Here is a 6,305-nt window from a genome sequence, read left to right on the forward strand (position 1 = left end):
CTTTGTTGGCAAAGACTTGACAGTTACACGAATATTTATAGTCAGGCATATTTATAGTCAGACATATTTATAGTCAGACAAATTTATAGTCAACCATTTTTATAGTCAACCATATTTATAGTCAAACATATTTATAGTCAACCATATTTATAATCAACCATATTTATAGTCAGACATATTTATAGTCAACCATATTTATAGTCAACCATATTTATAGTCAGACATATTTATAGTCAGACATATTTATAGTCAACCATATTTATAGTCACACATATTTATAGTCAGACATATTTATAGTCAGACATATTTATAGTCACACATATTTATAGTCAACCATATTTATAGTCACACATATTTATAGTCAGACATATTTATAGTCACACATATTTATAGTCAGACATATTTATAGTCAAACATATTTATAGTCAGACATATTTATAGTCACACATATTTATAGTCAGACATATTTATAGTCAAACATATTTATAGTCAGACATATTTATAGTCAAACATATGTATAGTCACACATATTTATAGTCAGACATATTTATAGTCAAACATATTTATAGTCACACATATTTATAGTCAGACATATTTATAGTCAAACATATTTAAAGTCAGACATATTTATAGTCAAACATATTTATAGTCAGACATATTTATAGTCACACATATTTATAGTCAGACATATTTATAGTCAAACATATTTATAGTCAGACATATTTATAGTCAAACATATTTATAGTCAGACATATTTATAGTCAGATATATTTATAGTCAACCATATTTATAGTCAGACATATTTATAGTCAGACATATTTATAGTCAACCATATTTATAGTCAGACATATTTATAGTCAAACATATTTATAGTCGGACATATTTATAGTCAGACATATTTATAGTCAGACATATTTATAGTCAACCATATTTATAGTCAGACATATTTATAGTCAGACATATTTATAGTCAAACATATTTATAGTCAGACATATTTATAGTCAACCATATTTATAGTCAACCATATTTATAGTCATACATATTTATAGTCAACCATATTTATAGTCAGACATATTTATAGTCAAACATATTTATAGTCAGACATATTTATAGTCAAACATAATTATAGTCATATTTATAGTCAAACATATTTATAGTCAGACATATTTATAGTCAACCATATTTATAGTCAGACATATTTATAGTCAAACATATTTATAGTCAGACATATTTATAGTCACACATATTTATAGTCAGACATATTTATAGTCAGACATATTTATAGTCAAACATATTTATAGTCAGACATATTTATAGTCAGACATATTTATAGTCAACCATATTTATAGTCAAACATATTTATAGTCAGACATATTTATAGTCAACCATATTTATAGTCAACCATATTTATAGTCAAACATATTTATAGTCAACCATATTTATAGTCAACCATATTTATAGTCAGACATATTTATAGTCACACATATTTATAGTCAACCATATTTATAGTCAACCATATTTATAGTCAGACATATTTATAGTCAGACATATTTATAGTCAACCATATTTATAGTCAGACATATTTATAGTCAGACATATTTATAGTCAGACATATTTATAGTCACACATATTTATAGTCAACCATATTTATAGTCACACATATTTATAGTCAAACATATTTATAGTCAGACATATTTATAGTCACACATATTTATAGTCGGACATATTTATAGTCAAACATATTTCAAGTCAGACATATTTATAGTCAAACATATTTATAGTCAGACATATTTATAGTCACACATATTTATAGTCAGACATATTTATAGTCAAACATATTTATAGTCAGACATATTTATAGTCAAACATATTTATAGTCACACATATTTATAGTCAGACATATTTATAGTCAAACATATTTATAGTCACACATATTTATAGTCAGACATATTTATAGTCAAACATATTTAAAGTCAGACATATTTATAGTCAAACATATTTATAGTCAGACATATTTATAGTCACACATATTTATAGTCAGACATATTTATTGTCAAACATATTTATAGTCAGACATATTTATAGTCAAACATATTTATAGTCAGACATATTTATAGTCAGATATATTTATAGTCAACCATATTTATAGTCAGACATATTTATAGTCAGACATATTTATAGTCAACCATATTTATAGTCAGACATATTTATAGTCAACCATATTTATAGTCAACCATATTTATAGTCATACATATTTATAGTCAACCATATTTATAGTCAGACATATTTATAGTCAAACATATTTATAGTCAGACATATTTATAGTCAAACATATTTATAGTCATATTTATAGTCAAACATATTTATAGTCAGACATATTTATAGTCAACCATATTTATAGTCAGACATATTTATAGTCAAACATATTTATAGTCAGACATATTTATAGTCACACATATTTATAGTCAGACATATTTATAGTCAGACATATTTATAGTCAAACATATTTATAGTCAGACATATTTATAGTCAGACATATTTATAGTCAACCATATTTATAGTCAAACATATTTATAGTCAGACATATTTATAGTCAACCATATTTATAGTCAACCATATTTATAGTCAAACATATTTATAGTCAACCATATTTATAGTCAACCATATTTATAGTCAGACATATTTATAGTCACACATATTTATAGTCAACCATATTTATAGTCAACCATATTTATAGTCAGACATATTTATAGTCAGACATATTTATAGTCAACCATATTTATAGTCAGACATATTTATAGTCAGACATATTTATAGTCAGACATATTTATAGTCACACATATTTATAGTCAACCATATTTATAGTCACACATATTTATAGTCAAACATATTTATAGTCAGACATATTTATAGTCACACATATTTATAGTCAGACATATTTATAGTCAAACATATTTCAAGTCAGACATATTTATAGTCAAACATATTTATAGTCAGACATATTTATAGTCACACATATTTATAGTCAGACATATTTATAGTCAAACATATTTATAGTCAGACATATTTATAGTCAAACATATTTATAGTCACACATATTTATAGTCAGACATATTTATAGTCAAACATATTTATAGTCACACATATTTATAGTCAGACATATTTATAGTCAAACATATTTAAAGTCAGACATATTTATAGTCAAACATATTTATAGTCAGACATATTTATAGTCACACATATTTATAGTCAGACATATTTATTGTCAAACATATTTATAGTCAGACATATTTATAGTCAAACATATTTATAGTCAGACATATTTATAGTCAGATATATTTATAGTCAACCATATTTATAGTCAGACATATTTATAGTCAGACATATTTATAGTCAACCATATTTATAGTCAGACATATTTATAGTCAGACATATTTATAGTCAAACATATTTATAGTCAGACATATTTATAGTCAGACATATTTATAGTCAGACATATTTATAGTCAACCATATTTATAGTCAGACATATTTATAGTCAGACATATTTATAGTCAAACATATTTATAGTCAGACATATTTATAGTCAACCATATTTATAGTCAACCATATTTATAGTCATACATATTTAAAGTCAACCATATTTATAGTCAGACATATTTATAGTCAAACATATTTATAGTCAGACATATTTATAGTCAAACATATTTATAGTCATATTTATAGTCAAACATATTTATAGTCAGACATATTTATAGTCAACCATATTTATAGTCAGACATATTTATAGTCAAACATATTTATAGTCAGAAATATTTATAGTCAGACATATTTATAGTCAAACATATTTATAGTCAGCCATATTTATAGTCAAACATATTTATAGTCAGACATATTTATAGTCACACATATTTATAGTCAGACATATTTATAGTCAAACATATTTATAGTCAGCCATATTTATAGTCAAACATATTTATAGTCAGACATATTTATAGTCAGACATATTTATAGTCAACCATATTTGTAGTCAGACATATTTATAGTCAGACATATTTATAGTCAACCATATTTATAGTCAGACATATTTATAGTCAGACATATTTATAGTCAAACATATTTATAGTCAGACATATTTATAGTCAGACATATTTATAGTCAACCATATTTATAGTCAGACATATTTATAGTCAACCATATTTATAGTCAGACATATTTATAGTCACACATATTTATAGTCAGACATATTTATAGTCAGACATATTTATAGTCAACCATATTTATAATCAAACATATTTATAGTCAGACATATTTATAGTCACACATATTTATAGTCAGACATATTTATAGTCAAACATATTTATAGTCAGACATATTTATAGTCAGACATATTTATAGTCACACATATTTATAGTCAAACATATTTATAGTCAGACATATTAATAGTCAGACATATTTATAGTCAACCATATTTATAGTCAGACATATTTATAGTCAACCATATTTATAGTCAGACATATTTATAGTCAAACATATTTATAGTCAAACATATTTATAGTCAGACATATGTATAGTCAAACATATTTATAGTCAGACATATTTATAGTCAAACATATTTATAGTCAAACATATTTATAGTCAGACATATTTATAGTCACACATATTTATAGTCAAACATATTTATAGTCAGACATATTTATAGTCAGACATATTTATACTCAAACATATTTATAGTCAGACATATTTATAGTCAAACATATTTATAGTCAGACATATTTATAGTCAAACATATTTATAGTCAGACATATTTATAGTCAAACATATTTATAGTCAGACATATTTATAGTCAAACATATTTATAGTCAGACATATTTATAGTCAGACATATTTATAGTCAAACATATTTATAGTCAGACATATTTATAGTCAAACATATTTATAGTCATACATATTTATAGTCAGACATATTTATAGTCACACATATTTATAGTCAAACATATTTATAGTCAGACATATTTATAGTCACACATATTTATAGTCAACCATATTTATAGTCACACATATTTATAGTCACACATATTTATAGTCAGACATATTTATAGTCACACATATTTATAGTCACACATATTTATAGTCAAACATATTTATAGTCACACATATTTATAGTCAAACATATTTATAGTCAGACATATTTATAGTCACACATATTTATAGTCAGACATATTTATAGTCAGACATATTTATAGTCAGACATATTTATAGTCAGACATATTTATAGTCAAACATATTTATAGTCAGACATATTTATAGTCAAACATATTTATAGTCAGACATATTTATAGTCAAACATATTTAGAGTCAAACATATTTATAGTCAGACATATTTATAGTCAGACATATTTATAGTCAAACATATTTATAGTCAAACATATTTATAGTCAGACATATTTATAGTCAGACATATTTATAGTCAAACATATTTATAGTCAGACATATTTATAGTCAAACATATTTATAGTCAAACATATTTATAGTCAGACATATTTATAGTCAGACATATTTATAGTCAAACATATTTATAGTCAGACATATTTATAGTCAGACATATTTATAGTCAAACATGTTTATAGTCAGACATATTTATAGTCAAACATATTTATAGTCAGACATATTTATAGTCAAACATATTTATAGTCAGACATATTTATAGTCAAACATATTTAGAGTCAAACATATTTATAGTCAGACATATTTATAGTCAGACATATTTATAGTCAAACATATTTATAGTCAAACATATTTATAGTCAGACATATTTATAGTCAGACATATTTATAGTCAAACATATTTATAGTCAGACATATTTATAGTCAAACATATTTATAGTCAGACATATTTATAGTCAGACATATTTATAGTCAAACATATTTATAGTCAGACATATTTATAGTCAGACATATTTATAGTCAAACATATTTATAGTCAGACATATTTATAGTCAAACATATTTATAGTCAGACATATTTATAGTCAGACATATTTATAGTCAAACATATTTATAGTCAGACATATTTATAGTCAAACATATTTATAGTCAGACATATTAATAGTCAAACATATTTATAGTCAGACATATTTATAGTCAGACATATTTATAGTCAAACATATTTATAGTCCGACATATTTATAGTCAACCATATTTATAGTCAGACATATTTATAGTCAGACATATTTATAGTCAAACATATTTATAGTCAGACATATTTATAGTCAGACATATTTATAGTCAACCATATTTATAGTCAG

Source organism: Entelurus aequoreus, linkage group LG20, assembly GCF_033978785.1.
Source record: "Entelurus aequoreus isolate RoL-2023_Sb linkage group LG20, RoL_Eaeq_v1.1, whole genome shotgun sequence".
Taxonomy (NCBI): Eukaryota; Metazoa; Chordata; class Actinopteri; order Syngnathiformes; family Syngnathidae; genus Entelurus; species Entelurus aequoreus.